The following is a 19,145-nucleotide window of genomic DNA, read 5'->3' on the forward strand; positions in this document are numbered from 1 at the left end:
CCTAATACATGATCAATTTTTGTGAATATTCTATGTATATTTAAGCACATTCTCCCATGTCAGATCTGTAAATCTCTCTGTATGGCCTGTCTCATTGATTATGGTGTTTAGGACACTGTGTGTTCTTACTTACTTTTTGTCTAACTGGTCTCTTTTGTGCTGAAAGTGGTATGTTATGGTGTCTTGTGTTAGTGTGTTTCCATCTGGATTTCTATCATTTTCTACAATTTCTACTTCAAATTGTAGTTGTAGTTTTGCTTGGTGCATTGACATTCATTACTATTTATTTTTATTGTGCAATGTGGGTTTCTTTTTTCTTTTTTTAGCATTAGGAAGTGTCTGTCACAAAGCTCTTTCCTCGAAGTCCACTTACTCTGTCTGATATCAAGATTGTAATACTTATTTTGTTATTATTTCCATCTGCCTCATATAGCTTTGCTTATCTCTTTATTTTCAGCCTTCCTGAATCCCTTTTAAAAAGTGTGCCTCAAGTGTCCAACATATAGTTGGATCTTGTTTTTTTAAGCCAATAGAAAGTCGGTTTCTTTTCATAGGCGATTTAAGCCCGCTCACAGTTATTTATAGGTCCAATATTTATGATTGTTATACTTGGTTTTAACATTTTCATAGTATTTTATATAATAAATACTATGTATTACGTCATATTGATTGTAATGATGACATTTTCTTTGATCATTTATTTAATTTATTTTGATATTTAATTTTCATTTTTTTTTTTATTATGAATGTGATTTATTGTCAAATTGGCTTCCATACAACACCCAGTGCTCATCCCAACATGGTACCCTCCTCAATGCCCATCATCCACTTTCCCCTCTCCCCCGCCACCCCCCCACCCACCCACCCTTAGTTTATTCTCTGTATTTAAGAGTCTCTTGTGGTTTGCCTCCCTCCCTCTTTGTTTGTAACTATTCTTTCCCCTTCCCTTCCCCCATGGTCTTCTGTTAAGTTTCTCAAGATCCACAAAAGAGTGAAAACATATGGTATCTGTCTTTCTCTGCCTGATTTATTTCACTCAGCATAATACCCTCCAGTTCCATCCACATTGTTGCAAATGGCGGGATTTGATTCTTTCTCATTGCCAAGTACTATTCCGTTGTATATATAGACCACATAAGAAGTTTTCGTTTTCGTTTGAATGGTTACCTTTGTCCTTACTGCCTTTTAACAATTCCTTCGGTCCCCTGGAGACTTGTACTGTTTGGTTTGTCAGTTGCAGATGGATCCTTTGAGCTCCTTGTAAAGCCATCATTATGTCCAGTGTCCTCCACAGCCAGCATGGAGCTTATCCTGGCCTCCTCATGCCGTCTACCATTTCATAGTGGCAGTGTTTTCACTTTGACCTAACATGTAACATCTCCGTTATTCTTTTCCCTTCCTGCCACATAACTTAGATCTGTCACCGAATATATTAAATGTTTCCCATATGTCCCTTTGCCAAAAAGAGTACCCCACTCCTCTCCTCAGTAGCTGAAGTGACTTCTCAGTAGATTCCTTAAGAATGGCTCATGGGTACATTCCTCCCTCAATTCTTACATGTTTAAGCCTCTTTCCCTATAGCTCTGATGTTTGAAGGTTCTGCTTTGCTGGATCTACACCTTTCAGTTCACACCTTTCTCTCTTTGACTTTCGTGCAAATTCGGCTCCATCACTGCCCTGCCCTTCCAGAGCTGCTTTTGCAAAGTCCACTGAGGGTCTAAGTCTCTTGTCCTCATAACTTACCTGGTCTCTTGGTTCGCAGGCTGTGAGGATAGTTTCTCAAATGCTTCTTTGGGGTCTTTGATTACATTTGCAGTGCTCTGTTTCAGTTTCAGTGCCTTGTGCTTGTGTTTTTGGAGGAATTTTCATCGGCTGAAGTATTTGGATGTTCTCGTTTTTATTTTCCTTCCTGTAGCAGGCGCCTTTATATGGATGAGGCTGTTCGCACCTCTGCGGTCCACCGGCTGGCTGGCTGGCTGCCTTGCGAGCCGTTGATGTGATTTCTGGTTCAACAGCCCCCTCTTCTGTCAGTGCAGCAGAGCACAGCCCCTTGAAAGGTTGGCTTTTGCCGCAGCGGCAGGTGGGCAGAGGCGTGTGCCCTGAGATTTATTTTATTAGTATTTTTGCTTCGCGGATCCCCAAGTGTCCACCTCTTGCTGTCCCCCCTTCCCTGCGGCTTCCGGAGTGGTGCCCACCCCGTTTCTCGCCGTCTCCTTCCCTTCCCGAGTGGCCTCTGGGGGCCCGTGCCCACCGTTAAGCCCCTGGCCTCTGGTCAATGTTTTGGCCTCTCTGCACCCTTCCTCAGCGTTTTTGCACTTGGGGTGCACCTCCTCTCTCCTCGGGTGACTTTAGTTTACTCCTAAGCCCTAAGCCTTGTCTACCTGGGGGTTGTGTGTGGTTTTATTGCTTCTTCTTGTTGACCTGTGTCATTTTTGGAGCGGGTGTTGGGAGATTGGGATTTCTGTGGCCGTCATTACCTTGGCTGCCGGGAAGACCCCAATGTAGCATTTAAGAGATTGTGCAGTTAACTCAATTCTGAGTGCAATGGTAGCCCAAGCCCGTTATTAACATAGTATTTTCATGTTAATGGTACACAAATGAATCCTGAGGACATGCTTGGAGAAGTATGCTCTCTTAAGAAGGTTAAGCATCTCCCCGCTAAGTGTCACCCCATCTGTTGAGCCAGCCTGTTCTCACAGATACTGCGGGCGAGTATCGGGGAGCTAGGGGTTTCTGCGCCAGGGGTCGGACTCAGGGGGACTTTTACTGCTGGCATGATGCATCGAAGGGGGCATTGCCATTCTGTTGCTGGAGGTGGGCGTGAGCCAGTGGCTGTGATGTGCACATGTGTGCAGGTTTCTATCAAGGAGAGACTGCTCACCAGCCCACTGTGTTCTTACAGGGGTTTTGTGCAAGACCCCAAAGCAGAGTGTGATTCTGCTCTGCGTGGCTGGGGGAAGGGGGGACTTAGCATGTTTCTGGAAGGAGCAAATTGAGTTATCTTTGTTCTGAAAATAGGCCATTTCTGAGTTACTATAGTAGAAAAACCCAGGCCTGCTCACAGGAGAGGGAAAGCTGGTAGGGGGCCCTATTCCTGGGCCCCAGAGGAGTGGTGGAGAGAGCTGGGGTGTGCTGAAAGGCTCCATTCACAAACCCACTTCCGAAGGGAGCTTCGCTGTGCTGCAGGCCGGGTCACCGTCTCACCCTCCCATGGGCACGTGGGTGGGTCCCGGCCTGCCCGTTGTCTCTTTGGATCAGTACCCTTCTTCCTGGCACAGCGAATGCTCCCAGGAGCACCGAGATTGCTGGGAACAGTTTCTGCCTCCTCGGAGACCACTGATAGGTTTGGTCCTTTGAGGGCCTCAGGATGCTGCCCCATCTCTCCTCTTCTTCTTGCTGGGTTCCAGAAGAGGGGGCCACCTCAGCTCCATGCGGACCCCTCCCCAGGAGGCACCAGTACCTCAAGAAGCCTCTCTGCAGGCACACCCCTTAAGCCCGAGCAGTCTTTTCAAAATGGGAGGCGATATGAAGCTGAGTTGGACAGGAAAGAAGGAGTTCTCCCTGAGGAGGGACCTGTGACTCCTGCCACCAGACGCTGGGTCGGGTAACGAATTTGTGTTCCAGTGTCCACATGGGCCCTTCCACCCCTCAGGCCTGACACCCCCGTTCCACCCCCAAACACCCAGGAGACGGGGGAACCAGTCAAGACTAGGAGGCCGTGTGATGGGGCAGGTCTCTGAGGAGGAGTTGTTTCTGTCCTTAAGGCCTCTGACTCAGCTTCCCCAGCCCTCCGACCGGACCAGCCCTCCTTTCTCATATCTTGCCAGTTGGCACCACAGTGAGCCCTGGCCGGGTGGGAGAGCCAGAGGCGGGGGGCCCCGGGAGCCCTCACGGCGCAGCATGTGGGGATGGTACAGTTACTTGATGGCACGCTTTCCTCAGAACCCATCGTGTGGAACGTTGGAGGCAGCTGAGGAAGGTCTGTGCTCTCTGAGAAGCGGTAGGTGATACAGCAGGGTGACGCTGTGGCTATTTCTCCCAGAGCCTTACTTCTAAAAAAATCTTTAGACAGAACTGTCATTCGTGGTTCTTATTGTTTGTTCACTCGCTCGCTCGCTCACTCGCTCATTCACTCGCTCACTCGCTCACACATTGACCGACCATCACGTTCTCCTGCCTTGTGCCCAGCACTGCTAGATACTGAGAATCCAAGACGGGCTCAGAGCCCTTGCCTTCAGGAGCTGTGACAGGAGTGTGACTGGCGTCACTTTGGGGGATCAAGTCTTGCTAGCTTTGGAAGGAGGAAGCTCATCCATAATCAAACCTGTTCAGTTTTGCTAACTGAAAAAATTGCGAGTCTCTTCGGCTGTGGACTCTACGCTTCCATATGGTGGAGCCGCCAGGGCCATGGACGTGCTGTGCACCACCACTCGGGGCCGTTGAGGGGGGCAACACCAGGGTCATGGTCAAGAGCATGGACTTGTGTGTAGACAGACCTGGGTTCGAATTCGGCTCTGCTGCTCTTAGCCAAGGGTTTGGGATAACATGAACCTCATTAGACTTTGGTCTTCTCACAAGCAGTTTGGGGATAATGATTCTTGGCCCTGTGGGAGGGTTACATAAGGTAAAGGGATTGGTGAGGTTTACACCATGGTCGGGAAGGATGGTTATGGCTTTGTGTCATCTGGTAGCCCCTGCCCCCCTCTCCAAGGCACACACATGCACACAACAGGTGCACACACACACATACACACACACACAACGCACACAACACAGGCTTTCCACAATCCTGGCCTGGGAGGCAGCAGGGACTTTGCCTTTTAGAAGTTGTCTGACCCGTCGGCCCCTCAGACGGGGGTTGCAGGAGTCTGACTCACTCCACTGGGTTACTAAACTGGTTTGTTGCCAGGCGCGACGTGCGGGGCTCTTATAATGGCGGTTAGATCTGGGAAATGGACCAAGCATGATTTCCAGCTAAATGGAACACTTCGGGGCCATCAGCTAAATAGACGATGCTTCTCAGAAAGTCCCTTGAGTGTTATGTCAGACAGGCGCTGGGACCCTAGGAGCCATGGTGCGTGGCCGGGCCAGCTCCTCGGGTGCTGCTGGCTGTGAGGGCCTCCATATCCTGTCTCACGTGCGGCTTGCAGGGAGCAGAGATCTGACCTGTTTGGAACACCTGACCCTCTGCACTGCCCTCTCTTCCTCTCACTCTTGTCCCCTTTCTCCCTCCCTGTTGCCTGAGACTCTGGCAGCTACATAATATCATTTAGAGAAGTCATATTGCCTCCCTAGCCCATTCTACTCCCTCTGTGAAACAGGGACTGTGCCTGGAGGGAGAAGGAGCTCGGGCTTTTGTGGAAAGGGAGGGGGTCATGCATCCTGGGCCCTCCCTGGAGAGCCTCGACACTTTGCTGTTTGCTGTGAGGGGCCTGGCCACCATCTCTGTGCCCTCTGCAGAGAAACCTTACAGATAACTCTTCATAGCACAGTCTCACGATAGACCAGGAAATGCCCCTTAGCCTTCCTGCATCATGGAGGGAGCTTATGTTAGGCTAGCTACATGGTCTCTGATCCTGGCTCCACCATATGCTGGCTCTGCAGTGCCCAGGGTCCTGCAGCTCAGTGTCCTGCTGAGCCCAGTTTCCTTCTGCATGGGGGAAAAATACCTTCCTCCAACGTGGTGTGAGGAGGCATTCTGATGCTTATGAGGTGTCCAGTACATGGCATGGCACAGAAGAAGGGATCAGAAAATATCGACTCACTTCCCGTGCCAAATCTTTTCTTTTCCTTAAGATCCAAGAGCCATTTCCTTCTAGATCTTCTTCCCTTGCTGACCAGCACCTTCACTCCTCCCTGCCCTTGCTGGTTGCCCACTCGGTACTTTTTATCATGGGCCACAGCCTAGGCTTTTCTATTGTCTTTTCTTACCTATTCATCCATCCACCCATCTATCTACCCGTCCACCCATTCATCCATACACCTATCCATCTACTCATCCTTCCACTCATCCACCCATCCACCCATTCACTTATCCATCCATCCATCCATCCATCCATCCATCCTTCCACCCACTCTTCCTTCCCATCCACCCATCCATCCATTCATGTATCTATCCATCCACCCATTCATACACTTATCTACCTACCCCATCCATTCATTATCCCCTTATCCATCCATCCATCCATCCATCCATCCATCCATCCATCCATCCACTCTTCCTTCTACCCACCCACCCATCCACCCACCTACCCATTCATGCATGCATCCATGCACCTACCCACCCACCCAACCACTTATCTATGCACCCACCTACCCACCCATCTATCCATTATCCCATCTATCCATCAATCCATCCATCCATCCATCCATCCATCCATCCATCCATCCATCCATTTTTCCTTCTACCCACACAGCCATCCATCCAGCTACCCCTTCATCCACCCATCCACCCACCCACCTATCTATCCATTATCCCATCCATCCATCCATCCATCCATCCATCCATCCATCCATCCATTTTTCCTTCTACCCACACAGCCATCCATCCAGCTACCCCTTCATCCACCCATCCACCCATCCACCCACCCATCCACATGCCGTTTCTTCTATGTAGGTGCCAGACTGTAGGGAGTGAAGTGGATTAGCCTCCACTTTCACTAAGCTTAAGTCCAGCAGAGGATAGGGACGTGAAATAGGTGTCTGTGCACACATGAATGTGTGTGTGCATGTGTGTGTGCATGTGGTGGGGCTGGGTACTAGGCAGTAAGAGTAAAGGCTGCTTGGGAAATGCATACAAGGATCACCATACAGAGCCCAGCAGGGTCAGGAAAGCTTCATGGAGGAAGTGACTCTCCTTGACCATACATCAGCAACTTGGAGACAGGGGTTGTCCTAAGGTTGGACCTTAGAAAAGCAGCTGTGTCAATAGGTTGAGTGCCTGTTATTTATATGAGGTACTGGGGTTACAAAGAGGGATGAAAATGTGAAATAAATAGTCATACAAAGTAATGGTTAATAAATTCTTGTTCAGTGGATACATGGGTGAGTGTGCCTTTGCCAGCTTTATTTGCTAAGAAATGCTCCCAGCACAGGTTAAATCTGTGACTCCCTGCGAATAAGAAGCTTAAGAAGGGCTCATCTGAGTTTTCATCTGATTCATGAATATGTAAGCAAGCTTCCTTTTAATCTCAAATTTTATTTTATTAGATGTATTTTCATGTATTTATTAGACCTAAATTTTTCGTTTGGATATATGAGAAACTTAATGAAGGCACCATCCCATCTTCCATGAGATGAGTAGAGGGTAGATGATGAGATGGTCAACCGAGCAATGTCCTGGCTTCAGCAAGATTCCCGAATTCCTGATGCTCAGGAAGCTGAGCGCAGACTAGTCATAATTACAATCCCTACTGTGAATCATAAGTGTTTCTGCGGTACCTTGACTTGTGCTGCACCTTTCCGTAAAGCCAGAGAGCTCAGACATTCTCGCTGCTCCCCGAGTGGGAGAGAAGCCGGCTCCCTGCCAGGTGGGGCCATAGGTCTTGCCGGCCTCATTTTCCAGCAGGAGAGACTGTGGATTTGGTTGGAAATGTAATAGCTGCTCAAGGTCAGGCTGCAAGCCCGTGGCTGAGGCCCTTGATGAGTTTTCCGAGGGATGGCCTAAATTTGCATCAGTCTGCAGGCTCCCATCCCAGGGGCACCACCGGGGGGTGGCTCAGCTTCTACCTGCGGGGGGGGGGGGGAAGAAGGGAAACCAGCAGCTGGAGAATCCAGTGTGTTCGCACTCCCAATGAAGTCCATGATAGAAATGCTTTTTTAAAGCGATTTCCCACTTGCTAAAATTGATTTTTTCAGGAAATCTGTTGTATACTGGTTTATCTTTAGACATCATCATCATTCTGGACAGAAGCACAAAACTCTCAAGGTCTACTGCCCTCCTCTTCTGCTGCTCGAGTGGGCTCCTAAAGCCCCGTCAGCAGGTTGGAGGCATGGAGGGAAGGGTCCTCTCCCCCACTGTCAGGAGATTCTCCGGGGCAAGGCTCCAGGGCCAGTGAGGCACTGGATGAGGCTCCCTTGGGGCTCTTGTGTGGGAGTGTTTGGTAGACACATGTCCCCTGCTGGCCCTGCTGCCCAAGGCCTACCTGCTACTCCATGTCCTCTGTACAGATGGGTGGCACCCTGCCTGCCACGTTGCAGGCTCGTTTGCTGCCTGTCTACACAGGCTGCTGTTGCGATGAGTCCTGGTTTATACCACGTGCATTGCCATCAGCCTGTAGCCAGTGGAATGGCTAGAAGTGCCTTGACCTGCTGCAGCCCACAGGGAGGTTGGAGGAGAGTCTAGAGGTGTCAGGAAGGAGCCCAAGGGTGCCAGGTGGATGGAGCGCCTCAGACTGGTGCAGTGCCTACTAACAGCCAAGTCTCTGATTCCTCCTCAAAGCCCCTGCTCTCCCACTACCCTCTCCCTTCCCCCACCAGCAATTTCCCAAGAACTTCTCTGACCAGGAGTGGGAATTCATTTTCTAAGGCTCTGGATTTCTGGAGCTTGGAACAACTCAGGAAGTTGGGTCATGCAGAGGAGTGGCGAGGTTGGCACCCGTGTGACATGATGGGTGGCTGATAACTACCCAGAGAAATTCAGAGGATTCTCAGGATATTCAGCCCCATTTCTGGGGTTCACTTCTCTGTCTGGGTCTCTGGAAAAGGTCACAGTCAGATGCTCAGATTTACAGTGGGCTCTTGAGTCCTCTCCAGTGGAGAAGTCTGAGGTCCACTCTCCCGGAGGAATGCTCTGTTCCCTGCTAGACGGTAGCAGACGAGCCCCCCCCACCCCCATTTTTGAGTGTTGCCTTGCCCCTCACCTCCTGATGGGCTTTTGGGAATCCACCCCTTTCATATGTGAGGTTGCTCAAATGTGGGACCAGTATCCCTGGGAACATTCTCAGCTTCCTAAATTGGGAATTATAATCGCCTGTGACAAGGGGCACCATGAGGTGGCCGAGAAAACTTCGGGGTTCTCTCTTGCTTCAACAAGACTGTATGCTGCTTGAGGACAGGAGCCGCTGTTTGTGTCTAATCTGACCCTTGCCGCCTCCCCAGGAGTCCTTGCTCAGCGTCCGCACACAGTGGGCCAAGGGCCACCGCGGGCTGCCAGGGAAGAAGGGCCCAAGGTAGGAGCCCCAAGATAGAGCTCTGCCTTAAGGTCATCGCTGGGCTTTTTACCTCGTGCTCTCAGCCACCTAGCTCCCCTGGCAGTGAAACATCGTTTTCTATTAAATGATGTGTCTGACATTTACCAAATTTTTATGTGACAATTTAGAAGGAACCAGTTGCATTAAACAGCCTTATTAATATTGCAGTAACATGATTAGGGGAACATCATGGCCGTTAGACCATAGGGCCAGATTTACGAGCTCTGGAGAGAGGAGGCAAAGAGGTCTCTATTGACCAAAACACCTTCAGCACAATCCACGTTATAATTAATGAAAGTCAGAGACGAATCCCCCCGATAATGCAGCCCTGCAATGTGAAGAAAGACGGGATGGTGCGTTTCCATCTGGGGAGTGTGTGTGTCTGACTTGCAGCATTTAGCTCTGAAGGGTGTTTAGACTGCTCAGAGAGCTACTTCTGGTCGGGTCCAAGGTAGATTAAATAGACCCTTTCCGATCACTTTGCTGGTTTTGGTGGCATTCTGAGACTCTGTGCAGATTGTAACCATCTCCTGATGGCGGGGAGGGGGCAGCATAGGACAGGGGTCAAAACATGTGCCTGGCGTGAGACCCGCCCACACAGAATGCTGGCGTCACCCATAACTGCCGTGTGGGGCTTGGGCAAATTGTCTAGCCTCTCTGAACCTCGGTGGCCCCTTGTGAAAAGGAATGACCACATGACCTGCTGCACAGGATTACTGCGCATCAGATGGGCTCACACATGTAAGTCTCCAACACGGTGCCAAACCCTTACTTCCTGCTCAGTACCTGTTGGCTCCTGCTGGCGTTTGAGGAGCTCTTTACAGATCACCTCTGCTCCCGGTCCTAGGTAGGAACCCCGGACCTACCTATGGAGATAGTTTGGGAGACCCAACATAGTTAAGACCCCCTACTGGGTCTATAGGAGACATCAAATAAAGGGATATGGCTCCTTCCCAAGGGTTTCCAGTCTTCTGGGGAAGCAGGCATGTGGAACTAACTGGAACCAAACAGGAATCGCTGCAGGGAGGGTCTAGATTGAGGGACCGGTGTTGTGCTATGGAAGGGTAGAGCAGGTGATATTTAATTTCATGGAGGGAGGTGGTGATGGTATCATTTGAGATAGGCCTTGAGGAACTCAACAGGATTTTGGCTTTGGCCAGGGGAGAAGGAAAGGGCTGAGGTGATACCCTGCACAGTGACACAGAGGCCCAAGGATACACGTTGTGCAGATGACCCACTGGGGCGGAGTCCCTGGTGCGTAAGGCTATGTGTGGAAAAGGGCAACAAAGCAGGCTGAGCCCAGCTGGTGGGAGGCTCTGGTTGCCAGGCTAATTCACAGTGCCCTAATGGGACTTGTGTCCCTGTGCGTGGGGAAGGCCACCCTGGAGCAGGCGGGGCTGATGAGGTTCTGTCCCAGGGTGGGCAGCTCTGAGGTCTGGAGCAGAAAAGGGAGGGTATGTAGAGGCAGGAGGTGAGAGCAGCTGGGGGGGACTTGGGGGTGGTGATCAGTGATAGAGCATCATCTCCCTGTTTATGCCTCGGTCACCTGCGGAAGCCCGATGCTCTCAGAGTGGGGTTTTACGGAAGTCCACAGAGGTTGGTGACACATGGCCTCCATTCTCAAGGGCCCAAGAGGGCAAGACTAGGAGCACGAAACCCTTAAGTGCCAGAGGATGGGGCAGGGTGAGGAGCAGGGGCCGTGGGGGGGGGGGGTCCAGTGGGTAGGTGAAGAAGGGGAGAGGAGGGAAAGGGGCAGGAGTGTGGACCTAGAGAGGTGCAGAGCCTATGCAAAGGTGGCAGGGAACAGCTTAAGCCTCCCCCCAAATTAAACTTTTCAATGACAAGAGTTTCCTTTTCTGTCTTACTGTCAAACAGTATACATTTACTGTAGACGAATTGGAAATAGAGGTAGGTGAGAGGAAGAAAACAGGCCACCACTAAGTGCTGATAAAGATGGGGGCACTGGTATTTGGCCTTGCTTTCATCCAAGTATTTCTCATGGGGCCTTTGAGCTGGTTGGGGCCCAAAGAATGACCCTCTGAGGCCCCAGTAGATAATGCCCAGGGGCCCTTCAATTTCAGGGACTGGACCTGTGCAGCCAGGCGGGAAGGCGCCCGAGGTGTGAGCCTATGGAAGATTCTGGAGCTGGGTGCCCAGAAGGAGGGTGCCCTCCCTCCAACCTGGGGAAAGCATCACCTGGTACTCTTGTGCCCCCAGAACTCTGGTTTGGAGGTAGCAGTTTCATGATTCATGAACTTTTGGGCTTTGGTTGCAGAGCTTGGGAGACCACCCAGAGGAGCCCTGGCCAATTAAAGGGCGCTTCTGGGAAGCAGGAAAGAGGGTTAGGGGCAGGGATGCGGGGTGGCGGGGAGGAAGATATCTTTGAGGGAACCTAGCAGGTTCTACTCTGGCCCCAGACACTCGGGGATGCTTAGCATCCCTGTGTCCCCACTGACAGCTCCTCTGGGCCCACCCCGCTTCCCCGCAGCCCTCCCCGGGCTGGCGGTTGCTCATGGAAAAGCGCCTTCACTGCCTGTCTCCTGCCATCTGGAACATCCCCCTGAATCTCTCTGCCTCATCACCCCTCCATCTGCACCAAAGGTCATTTCCCTGATTCTGTTATTAATCCCAGCAGCGCTTACTGGGGTCTGTGGTCTTCTGTGTGGGAGAAAATCATCGTTTGTGTCGGCATGGAGGTGGCAGCCACAGGTCCTGGCCTTGGGTGGAGGTTATCACCCAGGCTTCTCTGGGGAGAAAGTCATCATTTCTCAGCCCAGGTGAAGGGCAGCTGAGATGATTTCGGGAGGCACCCGCGGCCCCTGGGCTCCACGTCAGTTGGGCACAGAGAGCTGGTGCCCGTGGCTTCTTTAAGACCCCAGGGCTATGGCCACGAAGGCCTGTCCCGTGGGCAGACAGCGTCTCTCCTTCTCAAAGTTTCCTCTCTGAGCTCAGAACGACTTGACTCCGTGCCTACTTCCGGTGGGGCTTCCGCAACAGCACAGGAGGGACCTTTTAGCGCCTGTCATGCGGCAGGCCGAATAGGAGCCAGCCCTGTGTCCCTAGGCACCTGCACTCAAAATGAAGAGGCAGATTTGGTCATGTGGCAGGGAGGGGCTCCCAACTCAGGGTGCCCTAGAGTCTGCTGTCGAGTGAGAGCCTCCAAGGGTGGCCCCTCTGGGCGGGTCAGGCAGCCTCAGCTCAGGCCCTCTGGGGGATCTGAGCAGGCCACATCTCCACCCTGTGAGGGTGGGTTTGAAGTCGGGAGGTAGCAAAAGCTGTCTGGGCTGGGTCTGGAGAGGGAGGGCAGGCAGGAGAGAGGAAGACAGGGGGCCAGCCGGCTGGGTGGGGAGGGTCTCAGGCCTCATGGGCCCCCGGCGGTCATCACGCATTCAGCTGACGCGAGGGCAGTGTGCAGTTTTCGGTCAGGGTCAGCGGTGTGACTGCTGAATGATGAGATGGGTCGGGGAGGCAGTGGTGGCTCCCCTCCGAATCTGACAGACCAGGGGCCGGCTAGGGTCTCCAGCTGGCAGCTCTGTGACCTGGAGGCTTTTGTCACCTCTCAGATGTGGTCTCTTCCTCTGCAAAATGGGAAGCTAATGGCAGCTACCCGACAGGGTTGTGTGGGTGAAAGGCGCTGCTTCTGTAGCTCGAACAGACCAGCAGGACCCCTGCCCTCACAGAGGCTCCGGGAGCAGGAGCAGCTCAGCCTGCCAGGGGTCACAGAGGGTGACACACAGGGTGCTGGCAGAAGGTGTGTTCGGGCCGGCACTGTGAGGAGACAACTCCCCCGTGGTGGTTGGCCCCGCAGACAGAGCAGGGCCCGTTGAAGGCCTCTGGGTCTCAGTGCTGTTTCCCTTGGCCCCCGCCTGCTGGCCAACGTTGACCGGCACCTGTAGGGATGGTCTCCTCAGTTCCATTTGTGGCGTCTGAGCCAGGGCACCTGGGACCCCGGTCCCTGGTCACACTCGTGCTGGACAGTGCGGTTAGCCTGGGCAGGGCTGGCCCTGGGCTCCCCGGTTATTCCTGCCCGGCTCCCACTGGCGGGAGAAACCAGCCTTCACCCCCGGCCATTCTGTTTGCTTTGGAGCCAGAAACATGATTTACTCTAGAGAGCATTTTTATGTTTTCCACCAAAGATTAAAAAAAAAAAAAGTTACTAGACAAAACAATTCTATTTTAATGCACAGCCTTTCTATCTTGGGTTCTTTTCTGTAGAACACTTGTCTGTTATTAGTTTGTTTATTGGTGGATTCCCTTGCTAGACTGTAAGCTCCCTGAGGACCAGGACATGCCTGCCAGTGGATCCTGAGAGCTGACGGCAGTGCCTGGCAGGAGGGAGCCCCAGGAAGCGTGTGGAGAGCAGGAGAGACCAGCGTTTACAGTGACCTCTTTGGATGTCCCTGGAAGGTGGCCCTGCCTGGTGTTTACACAGCTCCCCCTTGGCGGATCTTCTGTCTGCCCATCTTTCTCTTAATCGTTATGGATTATGGAAAAGAAGAACAAAGCCCATTAAGAGGTTCCCCTACATTTGATTTGAGGAAGTTTTCATCAGAACGGCTCCATTTATTGGCCTTTAGCGTACAGCCTTATTCCCTTCTCACAAAATGAATATTGCCTTGTCTCCTTGAGAAAAATTGATTTCACCCAGGAAGGAGAAGAGCAAACTCCCTCCTCCTGCTTTTCTTCTTTTTTTTTTCCTCCCACCGAGACAGAATTTATCTCCTAGGTAGGTGGGGGGAAAAACAGGAATAATTGGACCAGAAGCTAATTCCCAGAGATTCATTGTCTCGAACGCTCCCACCAGAATGTGGGACGCTTGCCTTGAATTGCATGCTAATGATAAATGACAACTCTAACAGACCGTCACATTGAGATGTTTAGTCCTTCCTGCTAGGAGGTGACACATTAATTTTCTCTCAGATTTACATTGGATTATTAATAAAATATCGGTGTTGGAATGTGACAAGTGAGGGTCTGTAGAAGTGCCAGGCTCTATTTAGGGGCACGGATTTTAGCCAAATGAGATGTCAGTGGGGTCAAACATGACCCAGATGCCGGTGGCATTTGAGCGATAGTCTTTTTGCTTCACTGGGCTCAGGCTCCCGTAACCTGGGCTGCACCAGGTAGCAGGGATGGAAGGTTCTCTTTCTTTCCAGCAGTGTTGAACCCAAAGAAAGGTGACTCCGTATGTTCTGTCTTCCCTTTATCTTCTGCTTCGTCATTGACCCAACACTTGAAATGTAAGTGGTGCTTTCTGTGTGTTTTCAAGACAAAGGAGAAGACTTCCTTTGTTCTAGCCACTGAGTTCCTTGATTAACTCACTCGTTTGAGGGAGCATTTACAGAGCGTTCACGCTTTACATGTCGCTGTGGCATGTGGAGAAGGTAGAGGCGGTCCGGGTGAGCCTGGCACACCAAGGCCAAGTGACCACCCTGCTTCTCTGCTCAGAACCCTTTCGTCGCTTCCCGTCCCCGCGAAGGTGAAGTTCAGAATTCTCCGAGGGGGTGGGGGCTGGGGTTTGGGGCACCTCCCCGCCAACTGCCCCAACCTAGACGAAGCCTCCCTATGTGGGCCCTGTGCTGTTTCTTCGCTGTTTGCTGCGGCTGCGTTGATGGAGTTACTTTATGTTGTCTCATGCCTCGTGCCACGCTTGTGTGACCATCCAGGCTCCTCACTTCTTCGTTGCCATTGATGCCGTCCTACTATGTGCTTCATTTGTGTCTTTCATTCCCACTTAGAGCAAAATCCATGCTCCCTAGACCCAGGCCTGCCAGGCTCTTGGGCCTCACCCCCTGCCTGCACCCCCACCTACTCTCTGCCTGCCAGTATGCTTCTTGGGCCACTGACCTTGCTGCTGTCGCTTTCCCGGGAGCCTTCCTGGCTGAGCCCCGGCCTTCGCCTACGCTTCTGTTCAGATGCCACGTCTGGGAGAGAGGTCTCCGGGCTGGCCCGTCCCACATCACAGCCAGCTGTTACAGGACATGCTCCCATGTTGCCTCCTGTCCCCCCCCACCGGAGCGTGGTCTTCTGAAGCCCCCAAGTGCCTCCTTCTACCTCCCCGACTGGACACCAGGCCTTACACAGGCAGGGCTTTGGACGCTTCTGTTCACAATAGCACCTACGGCGCCTTGCACCAATGCTTGGCCCGTAATAGCTGCTCAATAAATATTAATTGAATAAATCACTGAATGTCATAATGGAATTTCAAGCCGAGTGCCCTGGGAGCTCTAGGAAGGGAGCCATTAATGAGTCCCTGCAGACTTTCTGGGTAGTGATTCCTGGTCATATGGGCTGTATCTTCTCGGTGACCGCCAGCCTCAGCTGATACGAACAAACCTATGGTTAGGAGGCTGCATTTAGTGAATTGGCTTCTGCCTCCGAGTTCTGGCAGCCTGAGCTGTCCCTCACCCTGCTTTCAGACCCCCACAGAGGCGTCCTGGCCTGTGGACATGACAGTCCGGTGCCCATCCCCCGAGGTTGCCCTGGCCTGGCCCGTCCTCGGGTTTAGGGGGGCCTGCCGGAGACAGGTGGCACCCAGTACTCACTGCTGGGCAGTGCTGGTGCTGTTTCCGCCTTTATTCCGGAGAAGCACCCTCAAACGGAGGCCCTGGGGGTCTGCTCCTGTAGAACAGCACCAGCAGGTGCTGGCACTGACGCCCCGTGGCGGACGGGGGCTTCTGGGCACACGAATCTACCCAATCGTTTGTTTCTTGATAAGAAAGCCTCTTTTACGATTTTTCAATTTGCCCTTATTTTAATGAAAAGAAGCTGGGGTTGGACCGCCCAAGAAGGAGCTAATCAAATAAAGCAAATTGGTGTTACCTTCTCCCGGTCCCTATTATTTCTATGGCTCCAGCTGGAATTTATTATGAAAAGCAATTGGTTTTCATATCTGGCAGATAGCAGCCTGGGCCGGGCCTGACAGCCCTTTCTTCCCTATCATTCCATAAATGGCTTGCAGTGGCCAGGCTTGGTGGGGGGGTATGGAGGAGGGGAGGACACGGAGTGCTCCCCACCAGCTTTCCTGCTCCTTGTCCCCCAAATCGTGCAGACCCTATAAACAAGTCAGAAGAAAACACCAGATTGAAAGTTAATAAAGCAGCTCCTGTCCGTGAGATTTGGGCTGTCGCCGTGGCTTCTTGGGGTTCCGTTTGGCATCCTATCAACCTTGCTGTGCTCCAGCCATCAATTACCACTCTCGCTGGGTCTGTGTGCAAGGGAGATAAGCAGGGGAGACATTCCTTTTCCAGATTCCTTTCCTCTCCTTGCAACAAAAGGAAGGGCTAAAGGAACATTTTAAATCAGGCTCAAATGATCCTCCCTTTATATGAAATGTTCTGCTGTGAGAGGAAACATGGGCTCTGAAAGTGCCCTGGGTTGCTCCTAGAGAAGGAGAGAGGGTACACTGGGGCACGTGCCAGGGATTTGTAGCAAAATGCCAGGAAGGGGGGACAGTGGGGTGGTTCACTGGTTCTGTCCTTACCAGCTGTGTGACCTTGGGAAAGTTAATTCCCTTCTCTGTGTACTTCTCATTTGTAAGATGACGACAACAGTATTCACCTACTATAGTTGTTGTGGGATTAAAATGAGAAGTGGGAGGGAAGGGCTTTGCCTGCATCTGACATTCGAAAATGCCAGAGAGGTGGCCACTCTTGTCATAGCAGTTGTTGTCATGCTTATTCTGGGCATTTTGAACTAGGCCATGCACTTCTTTTTTTTTTTTTTTTAATAATTTTTTAAAACGTTTATTTATTTTTGAGACAGAGGGAGACAGAGCGCGAGTGGGGAAGGGACAGAGAGAGAGGGAGACACAGAATCCGAAACAGGCTCCAGGCTCTGAGCTGTCAGCACAGAGCCCAACGTGGGGCTCGAACCCATGAACCGTGGGATCATGACCCGAGCCGACGTTGGATACTCAACTGACTGAGCCACCCAGAGGACCCTAGGCCACACACTTCTAATGGTGCATTTCAATCAGGTCATTCTGTGTTGGAAAGATCAGAAGGAAAGTTGTGGGTACGCGTGTGTAAGTGGCAGTGAAGAGTGGTGTTTCTCTCTTCTTAACTGCCCACTGGAATGGAGATTCCACACTGGCCTCGGGAACAGCATTCCTGCTCTAGGACACTACATGTTGTGCCTTGTCACAGGAGCCCGTTTCACATTTGGGGTCAGGTTTGGAGGCCATTGGAACTCCAGGAATTGCATTTCCCTCCACCTGGGCCCTTCTCTGTGCCTCCTGGTGTGAGGGTTGGGACCAAGGGCAATGAATAGAAGGGGAGGAGAAAGGGGGAACCTACCCAGGTTTGGGTTCTAGCTGCAAAAAGGGACTCTCTGGAGATGTTCACTGTTTAGAAGCCATCCAGACACTGCTTATGGAGTCTTACTGGGAATGAGGACATCATCCATTCTCTTCTCCAAGGGAAGCCACAGGGACATATTGTATGACTTCAGTGAGACAGTGGACAGTCAGCCAGAACAGAGCTGACAGCACAAAGTCAGCTGCCACTAGGCCAGGCCAGAAAGGGGCTGACGAGAGACCTGAGGAAGCCCATGGATGCTGGGGTAGCGGGCTGGTTCTCAGTTGTCTGCATGGAATTTCAGGTGGCTGTCAAGGTCCTGGAAGTGATCTGTTAGTGATAGGGGAAGGGAGGGTTCTAGGAGGAAGGGCCATGGACCTGAGCTGTTTAGGGGACACTGATTTCTAAAGTTAGACTCAAGCACTGGAAAGAGTATCTAGACCATTCCTTTTGTAGGATTAACTTAGCGTTGGCTGCAGCCCCCTGTGGCTCCATAAATTCCTCTTTAATATCCACACACGAAACCTCTCAAGAACATATCCCCCCTCTGATCTTCATTTACTGATTGTCTTCAATGTACCTAATTTGAAAAATGTATTTTGCCTTAAAGTGGCGGACGAGTGTGTGTGCCTCAGTGCTTACAGACAGACAGCCTCTCCCCTTGGTGAATTTTCCAGCTGCACCCTACAACGTGCCATTTCATTACACCCTAAATCCCTCCATCATTGTCCCTGGCAGAGGCCCCTACAAAAAGGGGCCACATTTGTTATCGTTATTAGTCATGAAGAACACATATTACATGGTGGGTGGCATGCCGGGCACCTCTCATACATTATGTCTGCTACAACAGAGGGATCAAGTAATTTGTTCAAGGTCACACAGCTCATAAGGAGTTGAGCCAAGCTTTAAGATGTAACCTAGAGCTCACTTCAAATCCCATGATCATCTTTTTTTTTTTTTTTTTAACTTTCTATTATGGAAAATTTCAAACATCTACAAATATAGACAAGCTAGTGTAATAAACTCCTATATACTTATCATCCACTTTCAACTGTAGTCAACACATGGCCAGTCTTGTTTCATTCACATTTCCTCCTCCCACCACACACATTGTCATGAAGCATATTGTAGACACTATATAATTTCATCAGTAAATGTTTTAGTATATATCTCTAAAATATAAGGTCTCTTTTTAAAAACATACTCCTGCACTACAATTATCACTTAAAAATTAATAATTCTAGATATCATTAAACATCCAATCACTGTTCCAGTTGTTTCACAAACGCTGTATTTTTTGTTTTGTTTTGTTTTTTACAGATTGTGACTGGTTGACACATCTCTTGTCTCTTTTAATCTATATATTCCTACTCTAGCATTCTCTTACTCTCTTTTTCACTGAATTCATTGAAGAATCCAGGTCATCTATCTGCCCTGTGGTTTCCCACAGTCTGGATTTTGCTGACAGCATCCCCATGGTTCCCTTTACCATGTTCTTCTGTCCTCCGTGGACCTTATAAAGTGGTAGATCAGGAGGTCTGAATAATTTTAAATTCCTTTTAAAAAACTTTTTTTTTCCCCCTACAGCAAAGTATTCTTCTATCAGGGACACATTCTATCTGGTTGTTTCTCTTTTGTGATGTCAGTCATTAATTGA

The 19,145-nt window shown here is 50.8% G+C and overlaps 1 protein-coding gene across 8 annotated transcripts in view; it reads left to right on the forward strand.

Annotated features, from left to right (window-relative positions):
* Positions 1-19,145, forward strand: part of CAMTA1 (calmodulin binding transcription activator 1) — an 855,981-nt gene that overhangs the window by 397,632 nt on the left and 439,204 nt on the right. The window lies entirely within an intron of this gene.

This window comes from Leopardus geoffroyi, chromosome C1 (genome assembly GCF_018350155.1).
Source record: "Leopardus geoffroyi isolate Oge1 chromosome C1, O.geoffroyi_Oge1_pat1.0, whole genome shotgun sequence".
Lineage (NCBI taxonomy): Eukaryota > Metazoa > Chordata > Mammalia > Carnivora > Felidae > Leopardus > Leopardus geoffroyi.